We start from the raw sequence: 22,833 nt of genomic DNA on the forward strand, positions 1-22,833 counted from the left end.
AAATCCACTCAAGAGAGCTCAAATTCATGCTAGAAAAATCATTAGTTATTGAAATTAAAATAACAGCAAGAACATTAAATCATGGGCTGCTGATGACAAGTCATCTTAGCCTAGTTTCACTAGTCTTTTTCTTTTGTTTTCACTTGAATTATGCACTTTCTTGAGGTCTAAGCAAGCCAATTTGGGTAGATTTTCATGCTTCCTTTGATTGAATTAACCATAGATGAATGCAATTTCATGAGGTTTTATGCTATATTTGATACATATTGTGAAAGAATGAATATCTCATGATTTTAAGCATAGCTTTGATGTGTTTGGTTGATTAATGATAGGTGAAGAAAGCTTGGAGAAAGGTTGAAGCAAGAAGGAATGGCTAGGAGTAAAAAGAGGACAATGGAATAAGTAAAATTGAACCAGGAAGCAAAAAGCTAGACCTAAAGTTAGCCTCAAACTTTTGCACAAACTTTTGGGTGAAAAGTTAGCGCCAACGTTAGACCCCTAACTTTTGGGCTAACGTTGGCACATGGGAAATACAAAGGGGGAGCAAAAGTTTGCGCCAACGTTAGACCCCTAACTTTTGGGCTAACGTTGGCGCCATAAGTGCACAAGGTAAAGCCAACGTTGGAGCAAAAGTTAGACCCCTAACTTTGGCACCAACGTTGGTATCAGCAGATTATGGTAGCTGATATGAAAAGTTGGAGCAAAAGTTAGACCCCTAACTTTTGCTCAAACTTTTACTCCAACTTTTGCAAAACTCCAACCCAGTTCAATTGGTTCACTTTGGTTCCTCTCCAAACTCCAAGAGCAATCAATCAAGGCCTCTTTCAACCCAATTCCACCAAGAGCAAAGGCCCAACTCAAGGCTTGAAGATCATTTGAAGAAAGTGTATAAATAGGATAGAATTCAAGTTATTCGGGGAGCTCTTCTTTTTAGTTTTCCTTTTAGTTTTGCTTAGTAGTTTTCAGAGAGCTTTTGGTATTGAGTGATCTTTAATTTCTTAGTTTCGGGGAAGGAGAATTCCATTCTCTTCCTCTTAGTTTTATTGTTTTCAATTTCAATTACTTTGTCTTGGATCTTGGGTTGGAGAATTGAAGAAATTCTGCTTCAATCTCATCATTGGATCTCTCTACTTTATTTACTGCAAAATTGAGTTTAAATTTCTGTTAATCGCTCTTCATCTACTTTCTTTGCAATTTACAATTTCTTTGCAAGTGTTCTTGTTGGATCTAGGAAGGCATTGAGATCTAGACTCAGTTATCTAGTCTCTTGGGCCCTGAGATCTGAATTTCCAATTTCCAATTCTCTGTTTATTGCTTTTCATGTTCATTTACTCTTCTGCTTCAGATCCGATTCAATCCCAATCCCCTTTTACTCTTCTGTTTGATGCAATTTACTTTGCCTTGTTTAATTTCTGCAAATCCAATTCCCAATTCCCTTTACAATTCAAGTCATTTACATTTCTTGCAATTTAAGATTCCGCAATTTACATTACTTGTTCTTTAAGATTTAACAATTTAATTCTTGCTCTCTTTAATTTCATGCAATTCACACAGTCCTTTTACTTTCAATGCAATTTAAATTCTGCAAATCACAAATCACTCAACCAAATCTTGATTCGCTTGACTAAATCAACCACTAAACTAAAATTGCTCAATCCTTCAATCCCTGTGGGATCGACCTCACTCCCGTGAGTTTTTATTACTTGATGCGACCCGGTGCACTTGCCGGTGAGTTTTGTGTTGGATCGTTTTCCACACATCAGCTGCCTCCCATGGAGCACTCTTTTATTATCACTAGCTTGACATTGGTCCCTTATTAGGGTGGTTGATGATTGTGGTGCCTCAATTTGTCTCTTCTCACTATGAGCTTCCTTTCAGTGCCTTGATTTTTAATCTCTGTATGCTCTAGTGAGAGTATCCTGTTGATAGTGTAGTAATCATCAGCTTGTTGATCTGTCCCCAACTGTTGGTAAATCAGCTGTAATTTATTCCCCTTTGAGAATTCTTCAGTTGGTATCTTCTTATTCTTCCACCCTTTTAGAACTTTTTTCTTACTCCTCTTTCCTTTCTTCACTTGTCCTGCTTTTTCTGCAGCAAGTTTTATGTTAGGGACCTCCTTCTCAATTATCACCTCTTCAATCCCTTCTTGCCTTTTCTTATGTTCCTTACCCTCTTTTTCTTCTCCACTCTTCATGCAGCTTTTCTCTTCATCGGTATGTTGTGCTTCTTGAAAGACATTCAAAGTGATTCTCTCATCATGTACCCTTAAGGTCATTTCTCCTTGTTCAACATCGATGATGGCCCTTGCTGTGGCCAGGAAGGGTCTTCTCAGTATGATGGAGTCACCTCCTTCCTCATTTAGATCCAAGATCACAAAGTCTGCAGGGAATATGAATTTATCTACCTTGATCAAGAGGTTTTCAATAACTCCTTTGGGAAGTACTAGTGATTTATCCACAAGCTCTAATGACATATGTGTAGGCTTTACTTTCTCTATACATAGCCTTCTCATCATAGAATAGGGCATTAGATTGATGCTTGCTCTTAAATCGCACAGGGCCTTATCAATGGATATATTTCCCATGGTACAAGGCAGAAAGAAACTCCCTAGATCTTTGAGCTTTGGTGGGAGGCCTTCTAGGATTAATGCATTGCATTCTTGAGTTAGCATGACTATTTCTTTTTCATCCCAGCTCATCTTCTTGTTGATGAGCTCTTTGAGGAATTTTGCATATAGAGGCATCTGCTCCAATGCTTCAGTAAGTGGGATATTAATCTCTAGCTTCTTGAACACCTCTAAGAACTTAGGGAATTATTGGTCTTTGATCTCCTTGTTAATCCTTTGAGGGTATCGCAAAGGAGGGGTATAAGTCATCACTAATTTTCTCTATTCTTGTGATGGCTCCTCCATGATTTGCTTCCCCTTCTTTGAAGTTTGAGGTTCTTCTTTTTCCTTGAGCCTTTCTTGGTTCTTTTCTTCAATTGTCACTTGCTCTTTACTGCTGGTCTTGTTATCCTCTGTTGGCTTCTTGGTGGCCTCTTTGTCATTCACCAAAGTTTTTTCACTCCTTAATTGGATTACCTTGCATTCTTCTTTAGAATTAGGAATGGTATCACTTGGGAGTGAACTGGTTGGTCTTTCAATTACTGCTTGCTTGGACAATTGACCAATTTGCCTTTCTAATTTTCTCATTGAGGCTTCATGGTTCTTGCTAGTTATCTCCTGATGCTTCATCATCTTTTCCAACAGTATCTCCAAGTTAGAGATCCTTTGAGACTCTAGGAGTGGTTGTGGTTGATTATAGGATGTGGTTGAGGGTGGATGATAGTTATTTTGGTTAGTGGATGAATTATTGGGTGGATAGTGGTTGGGTTGAGGTTGGTTGTTTTGTGATTTTCTGTACTGGTTTTGGGTAGTATTTTGATGGTTTTGGTGGTTTGTATTTCTAGGGTTATTTTGGTTTGAGTTTCTTTGCCATGATTGCTGGTTTTGATTGTCTCCCCATCTCAGGTTTGGGTGGTTTCTCTAGGAAGAGTTGTAAGTATCTCCATGAAAGTCATTTGATCCAGAACCTTGGTTGTGAACATATTGAACTTTTTCCTGTTGCTGATCTTCTTGGTTTTCTTTGCCCCCATGTGGCTGATGGTTGACTTGTATTCATTGCTGCAACTTGGAGGCCATCAATCCTCTTGGCCATCATCTCTATTTGCTGCTGTATTTGTTGGTGCATCACCTTCTTTTGAGCTAAAATAGTGTCCACACTTTCAAGCTCCAATACACCTTTCCTTTGAGCTGGTTGGCGTTCCTAATGAGCGGATAATTTATACGCTTTTTGGCATTGTTTTTAGGTAGTTTTTAGTATAATCTAGCTACTTTTAGGGATGTTTTCATTAGTTTATATGCTAAATTCACATTTTTGGACTTTACTATGAGTTTGTGTGTTTTTCTGTGATTTTAGGTAATTTCTGGCTGAAATTGAGGGACCTGAGCAAAACTCTGATAAAAGGCTGACAAAGGATTGCTGATGCTGTTGGATTCTGACCTCCCTGCACTCGAAATGAATTTTCTGGAGCTACAGAACTTCAAATGGCGCGCTCTTAACGATGTTAGAAAGTAGACATCCAGAGCTTTCCAGCAATATATAATAGTCTATACTTTATTCGAGATTAGACGATGTAAACTGGTGCTCAACGCCAGTTCCATGCTGCATTCTGGAGTCAAACGCCAGAAACACGTCACGAACCAGAGTTGAACGCCAAAAACATGTTACAACTTGGCGTTCAACTCCAAAAGAAGCCTCTGCACGTGTACAGCTCAAGCTCAGCCCAAGCACACACCAAGTGGGCCCCAAAAGTGGATTTCTGCATTAATTACTTACTTTTGTAAACACTAGTAGCTAGTCTAGTATAAATAGGACATTTTACTATTGTATTAGATATCTTTGGTCTCAGATTAATCCATTATTCATCTTAGGTGACTATTGATCACGTTTTGGGGGCTGGCCATTCGGCTATGCCTGAACCTTCATCACTTATGTATTTTCAACGGTGGAGTTTCTACACACCATAGATTAAGGGTGTGGAGCTCTGCTGTACCTCGAGTTTTAATGCAATTACTACTATTTTTTATTCAAATTCAATCTTATTCCTGTTCTAAGATACCATTCATACTTCAATCTGATGGATGAGATGATCTGTGACACTCATCATCATCCGTCCCTATGAATGCGTGCCTGACAACCACTTCCGTTCTACAAGCGAAAGCTAGAGTGTGTATCTCTTGGATTCCTGATGCACGACGCATGGTTGTCCTCGCCTGACAACCGAGCCTTCCATTCCATGAGATCAGAGTCTTTGTGGTATAAGCTAGAATTGATGGCGGCATTCATGAGAATCCGGAAAGTCTAAACCTTGTCTGTGGTATTCTGAGTAGGATTCTAGGATTGAATGACTGTGATGAGCTTCAAACTCGCGATTGTTGGGCGTGATGACAAACGCAAAAGAATCAAGGGATTCTATTCCGACAAGATCGAGAACCGACAGATGATTAGCCGTGCCGTGACAGAGCATTTGGACCGTTTTCACTGAGAGGATGGGATGTAGCCATTGACAACGGTGATGCCCTACATACAGCTTGCCATGGAAAGAAGTAAGAAAGATTGGAAAGCAGAGATTCAGAAGGAGCACAGCATCTTCATATGCCTATCTGAAATTCCCACCAATGATTTACATAAGTATTTCTATCTTTATTTTCAGTTTATTTATTATTATTATTCGAAAACTCCATAACCATTTATTATCCGCCTGACTGAGATTTACAAGATGACCATAGCTTGCTTCATACCAACAATCTCTGTGGGATCGACCCTTACTCACGTAATGTTTATTACTTGGACGACCCAGTACACTTACTGGTTAGTTGAGCGAAGTTGTGAAATTATGTTAGATTATGGTATTGAGCACCAAGTTTTTGGGGCCATTACCAGGGAATCAATTTTGAACAACAATTTAAGTATGAATGCAATTTCGTCCATCAAGTTTTTGACGCCGTTGCCGGGGATTGTTCGAGTTTGGACAACTGACGGTTCATCTTATTGCTCAGATTAGAGAATTTTCTTTTTTATTTTCTTTTCAAAAAGTTTTCAAAAATTATTTTTCAAAATTTTCCCCTTGTTTTCGAAAAATCCTTCAGAGTTTTTAAGAATGAATTCTAGAGTTTCAAAATGGTATGCTGAAGCTTGGCTGGCCATCAAGCTTTAGACTAACCTGGTATGATTCCTGGGATTTTGATTGAGGACTTTGAATTCATTACTTCCTTTTTCCTATATGTTTTTCGAAAAAAAAATAATAATAAAATCATAAAAATCAAAAATATTTTGTGTTTCTTGTTTGAGTCTTGATTCAATTTTTAAGTTTGGTATCAATTGCATTTTTTCTAAAAAAAATTTATGCATTTTTCGAAAATTCATGCATTCACAGTGTTCTTCATGATCTTCAAGTTGTTCTTGGTAAGTCTTCTTGTTTGATCTTGATGTTTTCTTGTTTTGTGTTCTTTGTTGTTTTTCATATGCATTTTTGCATTCATAGTGTCTAAGCATTGCAAATTTCTAAGTTTGGTGTCTTGCATGTTTTCTTTGCATCAAAAATTTTTCAAAAATATGTTCTTGATGTTCATCATGATCTTCGAAGTGTTCTTGGTGTTCATCTTGACATTCATAGTGTTCTTGCATGCATCATGTGTTTTGATTCATAATTTTCATATTGTGAGTCATTTTTTATATATTTCTCTCTCATAATTAAAAATTAAAAAAAAATATCTTTTCCTTTTTTCTCTCAAAATTTCGAAAATTTGGGTTGACTTAGTCAAAAATTTTTAAAATTAGTTGTTTCTTGTAAGTCAAGTCTAATTTTCAAATTTTAAAAATCTTATCTTTTCAAAATTTTTTCAAAAATCAAATCTTTTTCAATTTTTATTGATTTTCGAAAATTTGAAAAAAGAAAAAAAATAATATTTTTCAAAATCTTTTTCTTAATTTTATTTCAAATTTTCGAAACTTAACTAACAAGTAATGTGATTGATTCAAAAATTTGAAGTTTGTTACTTTCTTGTTAAGAAAGTTTCAATCTTTAAATTCTAGAATCATATCTTTTAGTTTCTTGTTAGTCAAGTAATTAATTTTAATTTTAAAAATTAAATCTTTTCCAACCATATCTTTTTTATCATATCTTTTATATCATATCTTTTTCAAAATGTTATCTTTTTCAAAAATTTGATTTTAAAAAAAATATATCTTTTCTAACTTCCTATCTTCTTATCTTTTCAAAATTGATTTTCAAATTTTTTTCAACTAACCATTTGACTTTTTGTTTATTTCTTATCTTTTTCAAAACCACCTAACAACTTTTCTTTCTCTAATTTTCGAAAACACCTCCCTCTTTTTCAAAAATTCTTTTTAATTAATTAATTGTTTTAAATTTTAATTTTAATTTTATTTCTTATCTTAATTTTCGAAAATAATTAACTCCTTTTCAAAATTGTTTTCGAAAACTTCTCTCTCATCTTACTCTATTTATTCATTCATTTACTAACACTTCTCTTCATCTCAAATCACTGCCCCTATCCTCACCCTTGTGTTTGGATTCTCCTTTCTTTATTCCCTTTCTTCTTCTACTAACAATAAAGAACCTCTTTACTGTGACATAGAGGATTCCTCTTCTTTTTCTGTTCTCTTCTCCTTCATGTGAGCAGGAACAAGGAAAAAGGCATTCTTGTTGAAGCTGATCCAGAACCTGAAAGGACTCTGAAGAGGAAACTAAGAGAAGATAAATTACAACAATCCAAAGACAACCTTGCTGAAATTTTTGAACAAGAAAAGGAGATGGCAGCCAAACCCAGCAATAATAATGCAAGGAGGATGCTTGGTGATTATACTACACCTACTTCGAAGTTTGATGGAAGAAGAATCTCAATTCCTGCCATTGGAGCAAACAATTTTGAGCTAAAACCTCAATTAGTTGCTCTAATGCAACAAAACTGCAAGTTTCATGAACTTCCATCAGAAGATACCTACCAGTTCTTAACTGAGTTCCTGCAGATCTGTGAGACTATTAAGACTAATGGAGTAGATCCTGAAGTCTACAGGCTCATGCTTTTCCCTTTTGCTGTAAGAGACAGAGCTAGAACATGGTTGGACTCTCAACCTAAAGATAGCCTAGACTCCTGGAATAGGCTGGTCACGGCCTTCTTGGCTAAATTCTTTCCTCCTCAAAAGCTGAGCAAGCTTAGAGTGGATGTTCAGACCTTCAAACAAAAAGATGGTGAATCCCTCTATGAAGCTTGGGAAAGATACAAACAGATGACCAAAAGATGTCCTTCTGACATGTTTTTAGAATGGACCATGATAGATATATTCTATTATGGTCTATTTGAGTTCTCTAAGATGTCACCGGACCATTCTGCAGGTGGATCCATTCACCTAAAGAAAACGCCTACAGAAGCTCAAGAACTTATTGACATGGTTGCAAATAACCAGTTCATGTACACTTCTGAGAAGAATTCCGTGAATAATGAGACGCCTCAAAGGAAGGGAGTTCTTGAAATTGATGCTTTGAATGCTATATTGGCTCAGAACAAAATGTTGACTCAGCAAGTCAACATGATTTCTCAAAGTCTGAATGGATGGCAAAATGCTTCCAACAGTACTAAAGAGGCATCTTCTGAAGAAGAAGCTTATGATCCTGAGAACCCAGCAATAGCAGAGGTAAATTATATGGGTGAACCTTATGGAAACACCTATAATTCATCATGGAGAAATCATCCAAATTTCTCATGAAAGGATCAACAAAAGCCTCAACAAGGCTTTAATAATGGTAGAAGAAATAGGCTCAGCAATATCAAGCCTTATCCATCATCTTCTCAGCAATAGACAGAGAATTCTGAACAGAGTACCTCTAACTTAGCAAACTTAGTCTCTGATCTGTCTAAGGCCACTTTAAGTTTCATGAGTGAAACAAGGTCCTCCATTAGAAATCTGGAGGCATAAGTGGGCTAGCTGAGTAAGAAAATCACTAAAACTCCTCCTAGTACTCTCCCAAGCAATACTGAAGAGAATCCAAAAAGAGAGTGCAAGGCCATTGATATAATCAATATGGCTGAACCTAGAGAGGAAGGAGAGGATGTGAATCCCAATGAGGAAGACCTCATAGGACGTCTCTCAAGCAAGAAGGAGTTCCCTATTGAGGACCCAAGGGAATCTGAGGCTCATATAGAGACCATAGAGATCCTATTAAACCTTCTTCTGCCATTCATGAGCTCTGAAGACTATTCTTCCTCTGAAGAGGATGAAGATGTAACTGGAGAGCAAGTTGCTCAATATTTAGGAGCTATCATAAAGCTGAATGCCAAGTTATTTGGTAATGAGACTTGGGAAGGTGAACCTCCCTTGCTCATTAGTGAACTAGATACATGGGTTTAGCAAACTTTACCTCAAAAGAGACAAGATTCTGGCAAATTCATAATACCCTGCACCATAGGCACCATGATCTTTGAAAAAGCTCTGTGTGACCTGGGGTCAGGTATAAATCTTATGCCATTCTCTGTAATGGAGAAGCTGGGAATCATTGAGGTACAACCTGCCATGTTCTCATTATAAATGGTAGACAAGTCAGTAAGACAAGCTTATGGATTAGTAGAGGACGTATTAGTGAAGGTTAAAGGCCTTTACATCCCTGCTGATTTCTTAATCTTAGACACTAGGAAGGAGGAGGATGAATGCATCATCCTTGGAAGACCTTCCCTAGCCACAATAGGAGCTGTGATAGATGTTAACAGAGAAGAATTAGTCCTTCAATTGAATGGGGACTACCTTGTGTTTAAGGCTCAAGGATCTTCTTCTTTAACAATGGAGAGGAAGCATGAAAAGCTTCTCTCAGTACAGAGTCAAACAAAGCCCCCACAATCAAATTCTAAGTTTAGTGTTAAGAGGCCACAGCCAAACTCTAAGTTTGGTGTTGAATCCCCACATCTAAACTCTAAGTTTGGTGTTGGGAGTCTACAATATTGACCTGATCACCTGTGAGGCTCCATGAGAGCCCACTGTCAAGCTATTGACATTAAAGAAGTGCTTATTGGGAGGCAACCCAATTTTTATTTATCTAATTTTATTTTATTTTCATTGTTCTTTTATGTTTTATTAGGTTCATGATCATGTGGAGTTACGAAAAAAATACTAAAATTAAAAACAGAATCAAAAACAGCAGAAGAAAAATCACACCCTGGAGGAAGGACTTACTAGCATTCAAACGCCAGTAAGGAACATCTGGCTGGCGTTCAACACCAGAATAGAGCATGGATCTGGTGTTGAACGCCAGAAACAAGCAGCATCTTGGCGTTTGAACGCCAGGAATATACCTTGAGGAGAGCTGGCGCTGAACGCCAGAAACAAGCATGGAACTGGCGTTCAACACCAGAAACATGCTGCAGTTGGGCGTTGAACGCCCAACATAAGCATCACTTCGGCGTTTAAACGCCAGAATTGTATGCAAAGGCATTTTACATGCCTAATTGGTGCAGGGATGTAAATCCTTGACACCTCAGGATCTGTGGACCCCACAAGATCATCTCAAGATCTGTGGACCCCACAGGATCCCCACCTACCTCAACTCACCCTCTCTCCTCTTCTTCACATTCATCCTCTCTTCCCCATAAACACTATTCCCCAAAAACCCTTTACCAATCACCTCAATCTCTCTTCCCAATTACCCACCTTCACCATTCACATCCATCCACCCTTCCCCAGAAACCTCACCTACCTTCAAAATTCAAAATCACTTTCCCACCCAATCCACCCAATATGGCCGAACCTTAACCCCTCTTCCCCCACTATAAATACCCCTCCATTCTTCTTCATTTTCACACAACACAACCCTCTCTTCTCCACCTTGGCCGAAACACAACCTTCTCTCCATCTCCTCCATATCTTCCTCTTATTCATCTATTCTTTCTTTTCTTGCTCGAGGGTGAGCAATATTTTAAGTTTGGTTTGGTAAAAGCAAAGCTTTTTGTTTTTCCATAACCATTAATGGCACCTAAGGCTGGAGAAACTTCTAGAAAAGGGAAAGCAAAGACAAAAGCTTCCACCTCCGAGTCATGGGAGATGGAGAGATTCATCTCCAAAGCCCATCAAGACCACTTCTATGATGTGGCTAAGAAGAAGGTGATCCCTGAGGTCCCTTTCAAGCTCAAGAAAAATGAGTTCCTGGAGATCCGACATGAGATCCAAAGAAGAAGTTGGGAAGTTCTTACCAACCCCATTCAACAAGTCAGAATCTTGATGGTTCAAGAGTTCTATGCCAGTGCATGGATCACTAGGAACCATGATCAAAGTATGAACCTGAATCCAAAGAACTATCTTACAATGGTTCGGAGGAAATACTTAGATTTTAGTTCGAAAAATGTGAGGTTGGCATTCAACTTACCCATGATGCAAGGAGATGCACACCCCTACACAAGAAGGGTCAACTTTGATCAAAGGTTGGACCAAGTCCTTATGGACATATGTGTTGAAGGAGCTCAATGGAAAAGAGACTCCAAAGGCAAGCCGATTCAATTAAGAAGACTGGACCTCAAGCCTGTGGCTAGAGGATGGTTAGAGTTCATCCAACGCTTCATCATCCCCACTAGCAACCGATCTAAAGTTACTGTGGATCGGGCCATCATGATTTATAGCATCTTGAATGGAGAGGAAGTAGAAGTTCATGAAGTCATCTCTCTTGAATTCTATAAAATATCCAAAAAGCCCTCTACCTTGGCAAGGCTAGCTTTTCCTCATCTTATTTTCCATCTATGTTACTCAGCTGGAGTCATCATAGAAGGAGACATCCCCATTGAGGAGGACAAGCCCATCACTAAGAAAAGGATGGAGCAAACAAGAGAGCCCACTCATGGAACCCAAGAGACGTATAAGGAAGCTCATCACCAAGAAATCCTGGAGATACCTCAAGGGATGCACTTTCCTCCCAACAACTATTGGGAACAAATCAACAATTCTCTAGAAGACTTGAGTTACAATATGAATCAATTAAGGGTGGAACATCAAGAGCACTCCATCATTCTCCATGAAATTAGAGAAGATCAAAGAGCAATGAGGGAGGAACAACAAAGGCAAGGAAGAGACATAGAAGAGCTCAAGGACATCATTGGTTCTTCAAGAAGAAAGCGCCACCATCACTAAGGTGGACTCATTCCTTGTTCTTATTTTTTCTGTTTTTCGTTTTCTATGCTATATGTGTGTTTATGTTTTGTGTCTCTACTTCATGATCATTAGTATGTAGTAACTATGTCTTAAGGCTATGAATAATTGCATAAATCCTTCACCTCTCTTAAATAAAAAATGTTTCTAATTCAAAAGAACAAGAAGTACATAAATTTCGAAATTATCCTTGAATTTAGTTTAATTATATTGATGTGGTGATAATACTTTTTGTTTTCTGAATGAATGCTTGAACAGCGCATAATTTTGATCTTGTTGTTTATGAATGTTAAAATTGTTGGCTCTTGAAAGAATGATGAACAAAGAGAATGTTATTGACAATCTGAAAAATCATGAAAATTGATTCTTGAAGAAAGAAAAAGCAGTGAAAAAGCAAAAGCTTGCGAAAAAAAATGGCGAAAAAAATTTTAGAAAGAAAAATAAAAAGCAAGCAGAAAAGCCAATAGCCCTTAAAACCAAAAGGCAAGGGTAAAAAGGATCCAAGGCTTTGAGCATCAATGGATAGGAGGTCCCAAGGAATTAAAATCCAAGCCTAAGCGGCTAAATCAAGCTGTCCCTAACCATGTGCTTGTGGCATGCAGGTCCAAGTAAAAAAGCTTGAGACTGAGTGGTTAAAGTCGTGATCCAAAGCAAAAAAATTGTGCTTAAGAACTCTGGACACCTCTAACTGGGGACTTTAGCAAAGCTGAGTCACAATCTGAAAAGGTTCACCCAGCTATGTGCCTGTGGCATTTATGTATCTGGTGGTAATACTGGAAAACAAAGTGCTTAGGGCCACGGCCAAGACTCATAAAAGTAGCTGTCTTCAAGAATCAATGTACTTAACTAGGAGAATCAATAACACTATCTGAAATTCTAAGTTCCTATAGATATCAATCATTCTAAACTTCAAAGGAGAAAGTGAGATGCCAAAACTGTTCAGAAGCAAAAAGCTACAAGTCCCGCTCATCTAATTAGAATTAATATTCATTGATATTTTGGGATTTATAGTATATTCTCTTCTTTTTATCCTAATTGATTTTCAGTTGCTTGGGGACAAGCAACAATTTAAGTTTGGTGTTGTGATGAGCGGATAATTTATACGCTTTTTGGCATTGTTTTTAGATAATTTTTTAGTATAATCTAGCTATTTTTAGGGATGTTTTCATTAGTTTTTATGCTAAATTCACATTTCTGGACTTTACTATGATTTTGTGTGTTTTTCTATGATTTCAGGTAATTTCTGGCTGAAATTGAGGGACCTGAGCAAAACTCTGATAAAAGGCTGACAAAGGACTGCTGATGTTGTTGGATTCTGACCTCCCTACACTCGAAATGGATTTTTCTAGAGCTACAGAACTCCAAATGGCGCTCTCTCAAAAGCGTTGTAAAGTAGAAATCCAGAGCTTTCCAGCAATATATAATAGTTCATACTTTATTCGAGATTAGACGACGTAAACTGGCGCTCAACGCCAGTTCCATGTTGCATTCTGGAGTCAAACGCCAGAAACACGTCACAAACCAAAGTTAAACACCAAAAACACGTTACAACTTGGCGTTCAAATCCAAAAGAAGCCTCTGCACGTGTAAAGCTCAAGCTCAGCCCAAGCACACACCAAGTGGGCCCCGGAAGTAGATTTCTACATCAATTACTTACTTCTATAAACCCTAGTAGCTAGTCTAGTATAATAGGACATTTTACTATTGTATTAGATATCTTTGGTCTCGGTTTTATTCCATTATTCATCTTAGGAGACTATTGATCATGTTTTGGGGGCAGGCCATTCGGCCATGCCTAATCCTTCATCGCTTATGTATTTTCAACGGTGGAGTTTCTACACACCATAGATTAAGGGTGTGGAGCTCTGCTGTACCTCGAGTTTTAATGCAATTACTACTATCTTTTATTCAAATTCAATCTTATTCATGTTCTAAGATACCATTCGTACTTCAATCTGATGGATGAGATGATCTGTGACACTCATCATCATCCGTCCCTATGAACGCGTGCCTGACAACCACTTCTGTTCTATGGTGCGCGAAATTGTGAACAATACTTTTCACAACTCTCATAATCCCCGGTCATGAACCCCAAAAACTTGGTGTTCAATACCATGGCATTACACAACTTCGCACAACTAACCAGCAAGTGCACTGGGTCGTCCAAGTAATAAACCTTACGCGAGTAAGGGTCGATCCCACGGAGATTGTTAGTATGAAGCAAGCTATGGTCATCTTGTAAATCTTAGTCAGGCAAACTCAAATGGATATGGTGATGAACGAAAATAAACAATAAGATAAAGATAGAGGTACTCATGTAATTCATTGGTAGGAACTTCAGATAAGCGCATGAAGATGCCTTCCCTTCCGTCTCTCTGCTTTCCTACTGTCTTCATCCAATCCTTCTTACTCCTTTCCATGGCAAGCTTGTGTAGGGTTTCACCGTTGTCAATGGCTACCTCCCATCCTCTCAGTGAAAACGATTGCATATGCTCTGTCACAGCACGCGGAATTCAGCTGTCGGTTCTCGGTCAGGCCGGAATAGAATCCATCGATCCTTTTGCGTCTGTCACTAACGCCCCGCCTGCTAGGAGTTTGAAGCACGTCACAGTCATTCAATCATTGAATCCTACTCAGAATACCACAGACAAGGTTAGACCTTCCGGATTCTCTTGAATGCCGCCATCAGTTCTAGCCTATACCACGAAGATTCCGATTAAAGAATCCAAGAGATATTCACCCAATCGAAGGTAGAACAAAGGTGGTTGTCAGTCACATGTTCATAGGTGAGAATGATGATGAGTGTCACGAATCATCACAATCATCAAGTTGAAGAACAAGTGATATCTTAGAACAAGAACAAGCGGAATTGAATGGAAGAACAATAGTAATTGCATTAATACTTGAGGTACAGCAGAGCTCCACACCTTAATCTATGGTGTGTAGAAGCTCCACCGTTGAAAATACATAAGAACAAGGTCTAGGCATGGCCGAATGGCCAGCCTCCCAATGATCTAAGATAGCATAAAAATGAAGATAGCTACCAAAGTCTGCAAATATAATAGTAAAAGGTCCTACTTATAGAGAACTAGTAGCCTAAGGTTTACAGAAATGAGTAAATGACATAAAAATCCACTTCCGGGCCCACTTGGTGTGTGCTTGGGCTGAGCAATGAAGCATTTTCGTGTAGAGACTCTTCTTGGAGTTAAACGCCAGCTTTAGTGCCAGTTTGGGCGTTTAACTCCCATTTGGGTGCCAGTTCCAGCGTTTAACGCTGGGATTTCTGAGGGTGAATTTGAACGCCGGTTTGGGCCATCAAATCTTGGGCAAAGTATGGACTATCATATATTGCTGGAAAGCCCAGGATGTCTACTTTCCAACGCCGTTGAGAGCGCCCCAATTGGGCTTCTGTAGCTCCAGAAAATCCACTTCGAGTGCAGGGAGGTCAGAATCCAACAGCATCTGCAGTCCTTTTTAGTCTCTGAATCAGATTTTTGCTCAGGTCCCTCAATTTCAGCCAGAAAATACCTGAAATCACAGAAAAACACACAAACTCATAGTAAAGTCCAGAAAAGTGAATTTTAACTAAAAACTAATAAAAATATACTAAAAACTAACTATATCATACCAAAAACATACTAAAAATAATGCCAAAAAGCGTACAAATTATCCACTCATCACAACACCAAACTTAAATTGTTGCTTGTCCTCAAGCAACTGAAAATTGAATAAGATAAAAAGAAGAGAATATGCAATGAATTCCAAAAACATCTATGAAGATCAGTATTAGTTAGATGAGCGGGGCTTTTAGCTTTTTGCCTCTGAATAGTTTTGGCATCTCACTCTATCCTTTGAAATTCAGAATGATTGGCTTCTTTAGGAACTTAGAATCCAGATAGTGTTAATGATTCTCCTAGTAAGGTATGATGATTCTTGAACATAGCTATTTATTGAGTCTTGGCCGTGGCCCAAAGCACTCTGTCTTCCAGTATTACCACCGGATACATACATGCCACAGACACATAATTGGGTGAACCTTTTCAGATTGTGACTCAGCTTTGCTAGAGTCCCCAATTAGAGGTGTCCAGGGTTCTTAAGCACACTCTTATTGCCTTGGATCACAACTTTATTTCTTTCTTTTTCTTTCTTTTCTCTTTCTCCCTTTTTTCTTTTTTTTTTTTTTTTTGAATAGTAATGCTTTTTCTTGCTTCAAAAATCATTGTAATGATTTTTCAGATCCTCAGTAACATGTCTCCTTTTTCATCATTCTTTCAAGAGCCAACATTCATGAACCACAAATTCAAGATACATATGCACTGTTTAAGCATACATTCAGAAAACAAAAATATTGCCACCACATCAAAATAATTAAACTGTTATAAAATTCAAAATTCATGCAATTCTTTCCTTTTCAATTAAAGCACGTTTTTATTCAAGAAAGGTGATGGATTCATAGGACATTCATAACTTTAAGGCATGGACACTAAGACACTAATGATCACAAGACACAGACATAGATAAACATAAGCACTAAAATTCGAAAAACAGAAGAATAAAGAACAAGGAAATCAAGGAACGGGTCCACCTTAGTGATGGCGGCTCTTCCTTCCTCTTGAAGATCCTATGGAGTGCTTGAGCTCCTCAATGTCTCTTCCTTGTCTTTGTTGCTCCTCCCTCATGATTCTTTGGTCTTATCTAATTTCATGAAGGATGATGGAGTGTTCTTGGTGCTCCACCCTTAGTTGTCCCATGTTGGAACTTAATTCTCCTAGGGAGGTGTTTAGTTGCTCCCAATAGTTTTGTGGAAGAAAGTGCATCCCTTGAGGAATCTCAGGGGTTTCATGATGAGTGGGGTCTCTTGTGTGCTCCATCCTCTTCTTAGTGATGGGCTTGTCCTCATCAATGGGGATGTCTCCCTCTATGTCAACTCCCACTGAATAACAGAGGTGACAAATGAGATGAGGAAAGGCTAACCTTGCCAAGGTAGAGGACTTGTCCGCCACCTTATAGAGTTCTTGGGCTATAACCTCATGAACTTCTATTTCTTCTCCAATCATGATGCTATGGATCATGATAGCCCGGTCTATGGTAACTTCGGACCGGTTGCTAGTGGGAATGATTGAGCGTTGTATAAACTCTAACCATCCTCTAGCCACGGGTTTGAGGTCATGCCTTCTCAATTGAACCGGCTTTCCTCTTGAATCTCTCTTCCATTGGGCGCCCTCTTCACATATAACTGTGAGGACTTGGTCCAACCTTTGATCAAAGTTGACCCTTCTAGTGTAAGGATGTTCATCTCCTTGCACCATGGGCAAGTTGAACGCCACCCTCACACTTTCCGGACTAAAATCCAAGTATTTCCCCCGAACCATAGTAAGATAATTCTTTGGATCCGGGTTCACACTTTGGTCATGGTTCTTGGTGATCCATGCATTGGCATAGAACTCTTGAACCATTAAGATTCCGACTTGTTGAATGGGGTTGGTAAGAACTTCCCAACCTCTTCTTCGGATCTCATGTCGGATCTCCAGATATTCACTCTTTTTGAGTGAAAAAGGGACCTCGGGGATCACCTTCTTCAAGGCCACAACTTCATAGAAGTGGTCTTGATGCACCCTTGAGATGAATCTCTCCATCTCCCATGACTCGGAGGTAGAAGCTTTTGCCTTCCCTTTCCTCTTTCTAGAGGTTTCTCCGGCCTTGGATGCCATAAATGGTTATGGAAAAATAAAAAGCAATGCTTTTACCACACCAAACTTAAAAGGTTTGCTCGTCCTCGAGCAAAAGAAGAGAGAAGAGAGTAGAAGAAGAAGAAATGAGGAAGAAGGGAATGGCTTTGTGTTCGGCCAAAGGGGAGAGAAGTGGTGTTTAGGTTGTGTGAAAATGAAGGAGTGAAGATGGGTATATATAGGAGAGGGGGAAGGGTAGGGTTCGGCCATTTGAGGGTGGGTTTGGGTGGGAAAGTGGTTTGAATTTGAATGGTGAGGTAGGTGGGGTTTTATGAAGGATGGATGTGAGTGGTGAAGAGAAAGATGGGATTTGATAGGTGAAGGGTTTTTGGGGAAGAAGTGTTGAGGTGATTGGTGAATGGGTGAAGAAGAGAGAGAGTGTGGTAGGGTAGGTGGGGATCCTGTGGGGTCCACAGATCTTGAGGTGTCAAGGAAAAGTCATCCCTGCACCAAATGGCAAACAAAATCACGTTTTTAGCCATTTCTGGTGTTAAACGTCGGGCTGGTGCCCATTTCTGGCGTTTAACGCCAACTTCTTGCCCATTTATGGCGTTTAACGCCAGTCTGGTGCCCCTTTCTGGCGTTAAACGCCCAGAATGGTGCCAGACTGGGCGTTAAACGCCCAACAGCTAACCTCACTGGCGTTTAAACGCCAGTGGGTGCGTCCTCCAGGGTGTGCTATTTTTCTTCCTGTTTTTCATTCTGTTTTTGCTTTTTTCATTGATTTTGTGACTTCTCATGATCATCAACCTACAAAAAAGAGAAAATAACAAAATAAAATAGATAAAATATAACATTGGGTTGCCTCCCAACAAGCGCTTCTTTAATGTCAGTAGCTTGACAGAGGACTCTCATGGAGCCTCACAGATACTCAGAGCCATATTGGAACCTCCCAACACCAAACTTAGAGTTTGGATGTGGGGGTTCAATACCAAACTTAGAGTTTGGTTGTGGCCTCCCAACACCAAACTTAGAGTTTGACTGTGGGGGCTCTGTTTGGCTCTGCTTTGAGAGAAGCTCTTCATGCTTCCTCTCCATGATGATAGAGGGATATCCTTGAGCCTTAAACATAAGGGATTCTTCATTCACTTGAATGATCAACTCTCCTCTATCAACATCAATCACAGCCTTTGCAGTGGCTAGGAAGGGTCTGCCAAGGATGATGGATTCATCCATGCACTTCCCAGTCTCTAGGACTATGAAATCAGTAGGGATGTAATGATCTTCAACTTTAACCAGAACATCCTCTACAAGTCCATGGGCTTGTTTTCTTGAGTTGTCTGCCATCTCTAGTGAGATTCTTGCAGCTTGTACCTCAGAGATCCCTAACTTCTCCATTACAGAGAGAGGCATGAGGTTTACACTTGACCCTAAGTCACACAAGGCCTTCTTGAATGTCATGGTGCCTATGGTACAAGGTATTGAAAACTTCCCAGGATCCTGTCTCTTTTGAGGCAGTTTCTGCCTAGACAAGTCATCCAGTTCTTTGGTGAGCAAAGGAGGTTCATCCTCCCAAGTCTCATTTCCAAATAACTTGTCATTTAGCTTCATGATTGCTCCAAGGTATTTAGCAACTTGCTCTTCAGTGACATACTCATCCTCTTCAGAGGAAGAATACTCATCAGAGCTCATGAATGGCAGAAGTAAGTCCAATGGAATCTCTATGATCTCAGTTTGAGCCTCAGATTCCCATGGTTCCTCATTAGGGAACTCATTGGAGGCCAGTGGACGCCCAGTGAGGCCTTCCTCAGTGGCGTTCACTGCCTCATCTTCCTCCCAAAATTCGGCCATGTTGATGACCTTGCACTCTCCTTTTGGATTTTCTTCTGTATTGCTTGGAAGAGTACTAGGAGGGAGTTCAGTAATTTTCCTGCTCAGCTGACCCACTTGTCCTTCCAAGTTTCTGATGGAGGACCTTGTTTCAGTCATGAAACTTTGTGTGGTTTTGATTAGATCAGAGACCATGGTTGCTAAGTCAGAGGTATTCTGCTTAGAACTCTCTGTCTGTTGCTGAGAAGGTGATGGAAAAGGTTTGCTATTGCTAAACCTGTTTCTTCCACCATTATTGTTATTGAAACCTTGTTGAGGTCTCTGTTGATCCTTCCATGAAAGATTTGGATGATTCCTCCATGAAGGATTGTAGGTGTTTCCATAGGGTTCTCCCATGTAATTCACCTCTTCTATTGAAGGGTTCTCAGGATCATAAGCTTCTTCCTCAGATGAAGCCTCCTTAGTACTGCTTGGTGCATTTTGCATTCCAGACAGACTTTGAGAAATCATATTGACTTGTTGAGTCAATATTTTGTTCTGAGCCAATATGGCATTCAGAGTGTCAATCTCAAGAACCCCTTTCTTCTGACTAGTCCCATTGTTCACAGGATTTCTTTCAGAAGTGTACATGAATTGGTTATTTGCAACCATTTCAATCAGCTCTTGAGCTTCAGTAGGCGTCTTCTTCAGATGAAGAGAACCTCCAGCAGAGCTATCCAAGGACATCTTGGACAGTTCAGAGAGACCATCATAGAAAATTCCTATGATGCTCCATTCAGAAAGCATGTCAGAGGGACATTTTCTGATTAATTGTTTGTATCTTTCCCAAGCTTCATAGAGGGATTCTACTTCCTTCTGCCTGAAGGTTTGGACTTCCACTCTAAGCTTACTCAATTTTTGAGGTGGGAAGAACTTTGCCAAGAAGGCATTAACTAGCTTTTCCCAAGAGTCCAGGCTTTCTTTAGGTTGTGAGTCCAACCATGTCCTAGCTCTGTCTCTTACAGCAAAAGGGAATAGCATAAGTCTATAGACCTCAGGGTCAACCCCATTAGTCTTGACAGTGTCACAGATTTGCAAGAACTCAGCCAAAAACTGATGAGGATCTTCTAGTGGAAGTCCATGGAACTTGCAATTCTGTTGCATTAGAGAAACTAATTGAGGCTTAAGCTCAAAGTTGTTTGCTCCAATGGCAGGGATAGAGATGCTTCTCCCATAGAAGTCGGGAGTAGGTGCAGTAAAGTCACCTAGCACCTTCCTTGATTGTTGGCATTGTTGTTTTCGGCTGCCATGTGTTCTTCTTCTTTGAAGAATTCGGTCAGGTCCTCTAAAGAGAGTTGTGCTTTGGCTTCTCTTAGCTTTCTCTTCAAGGTCCTTTCAGGTTCAGGGTCAGCCTCAACAAGAATGCTCTTGTCTTTGCTCCTGCTCATAAGAAAGAGAAGAGAACAAGAAAATGTGGAATCCTCTATGTCACAGTATAGAGATTCCTTGAAGTGTCAGAGGAAAAGAAGAGTAGAAGACAGAAGTAGAAAATTCGAACTTATCAAAGGAGATGGAGTTCGAATTTTGCATTAAGGAATAGTGTTAGTCCATAAATAGAAGGATGTGAGAAGAAGGGAAGTGATTTTCGAAAATTAAGTGAAAATTTTGAAAACATTTTTGAAAAATATTTACTTAATTTTCGAAAATGAAAGTGGGAAAGAAGTGAAGTGTTTTTTTGAAAAAGATTTTGAAATTAGAAATCAAAAAGATTTGATTGAAAATTATTTTGAAAAATATGTGGTTAAGAAGATATGATTGGTTTTAAAAAGATGTGATTGAGAAGATATGATTTGAAAAACATTTTAAAAAGATTTGATTTTGAAAATTAAAAACTTAGCTAACAAGAAAAGATATGATTCTAACATTAAACCTTTCTCAACAGAAAAGGCAACATACTTGAAATGTTGAATCAAATCATTAATTGGTAGCAAGTATCCTTGAAAAAGAAAGAAATTAAATTTGAAAGAGATTTGATTGAAAAGATATGATTTGAAAAAGATTTGATTTTGAAAAACTTTGAAAACTGAAAAAAAATTGCATTGAAAAACAGAATCTTCCCCCTTGTTCCATCCTGGCGTTAAACGCCCAGAATGGTGCACATTCTGGCGTTTAACGCCCAAAACTATACCTTTTTGGGCGTTAAACGCCCAACCAGGTACCCTGGCTGGCGTTTAAACGCCAGTCTGTCCTTCTTCACTGGGCGTTTTGAACGCCCAGCTTTTTCTGTGTAATTCCTCTGCTGTATGTTCTGAACCTTCAATTCTCTGTATTATTGACTTGAGAAGACACAAATTAAAATATTTTTGGATTTTTTAATAATAAGGAAAAGTCAAAATGCAACAAGAATCAAATAACAATGCATGCAAGACACCAAACTTAGCAGTTTGTATACTACTGACACTAATGAGAATGCATATGAGACACACAAATACTCAAGTCAAGAGAATTCAAAGATTAGAGTAAGAAATCGTCAAGAACTACTTGAAAATCCTTAAGACACATGAATGAATGCATGCAATTGACACCAAACTTAAGATGAGACACTAGACTCAAACAAGAAATTTTTGGATTTTATGATTTTTTGATTTTTTTTGTGTTTTTCGAAAATTAAGTGGAAAAAGGTATCAAAGTTCTTAATGAGAATTCCAGGAATCATGCAATGTTAGTCTAAAACTTCAGTCTAAAGGAATTAGACATGGTTAGCCAAGCTTCAGCAGAACATTGCATTCAAGAGCTAAATTGATGAAGATCAATCAGCTTTGGTGATGATAAGAACATCACCTTGAAACACTAGAATTCATTCTTAAGAACTCTGAAGAAAAAAAATACCTAATCTAAGCAACAAGATGAACCGTCAGTTGTCCAAACTGAACAATCCCCGGCAACGGCGCCAAAAACTTGGTGCGCGAAATTGTGAACAATACTTTTCACAACTCTCATAATCCCCGGTCATGAACCCCAAAAACTTGGTGTTCAATACCATGGCATTACACAACTTCGCACAACTAACCAACAAGTGCACTGGGTCGTCCAAGTAATAAACCTTACGCGAGTAAGGGTCGATCCCACGGAGATTGTTAGTATGAAGCAAGCTATGGTCATCTTGTAAATCTTAGTCAGGAAAACTCAAATGGATATGGTGATGAACGAAAATAAACAATAAGATAAAGATAGAGGTACTCATGTAATTCATTGGTAGGAACTTCAGATAAGCGCATGAAGATGCCTTCCCATCCGTCTCTCTGCTTTCCTACTGTCTTCATCCAATCCTTCTTACTCCTTTCCATGGCAAGCTTGTGTAGGGTTTCACCGTTGTCAATGGCTACCTCCCATCCTCTCAGTGAAAACGATTGCATATGCTCTGTCACAGCACGCGGAATTCAGCTGTCGGTTCTCGGTCAGGCCGGAATAGAATCCATCGATCCTTTTGCGTCTGTCACTAACGCCCCGCCTGCTAGGAGTTTGAAGCACGTCACAGTCATTCAATCATTGAATCCTACTCAGAATACCACAGACAAGGTTAGACCTTCCGGATTCTCTTGAAT

The 22,833-nt window shown here is 39.0% G+C and overlaps 1 non-coding gene across 1 annotated transcript; it reads right to left on the minus strand.

Moving 5' to 3' along the window:
* Window positions 1-7,778: 7,778 nt before the first annotated feature.
* On the minus strand, window positions 7,779-7,882 carry LOC112763537 (small nucleolar RNA R71). Its single transcript, XR_003182894.1, has one exon. It is a non-coding gene; the product is annotated as a small nucleolar RNA R71 (small nucleolar RNA).
* Window positions 7,883-22,833: the final 14,951 nt, after the last annotated feature.

The sequence above is a fragment of the Arachis hypogaea genome, chromosome 2 (assembly GCF_003086295.3).
Source record: "Arachis hypogaea cultivar Tifrunner chromosome 2, arahy.Tifrunner.gnm2.J5K5, whole genome shotgun sequence".
NCBI lineage: Eukaryota > Viridiplantae > Streptophyta > Magnoliopsida > Fabales > Fabaceae > Arachis > Arachis hypogaea.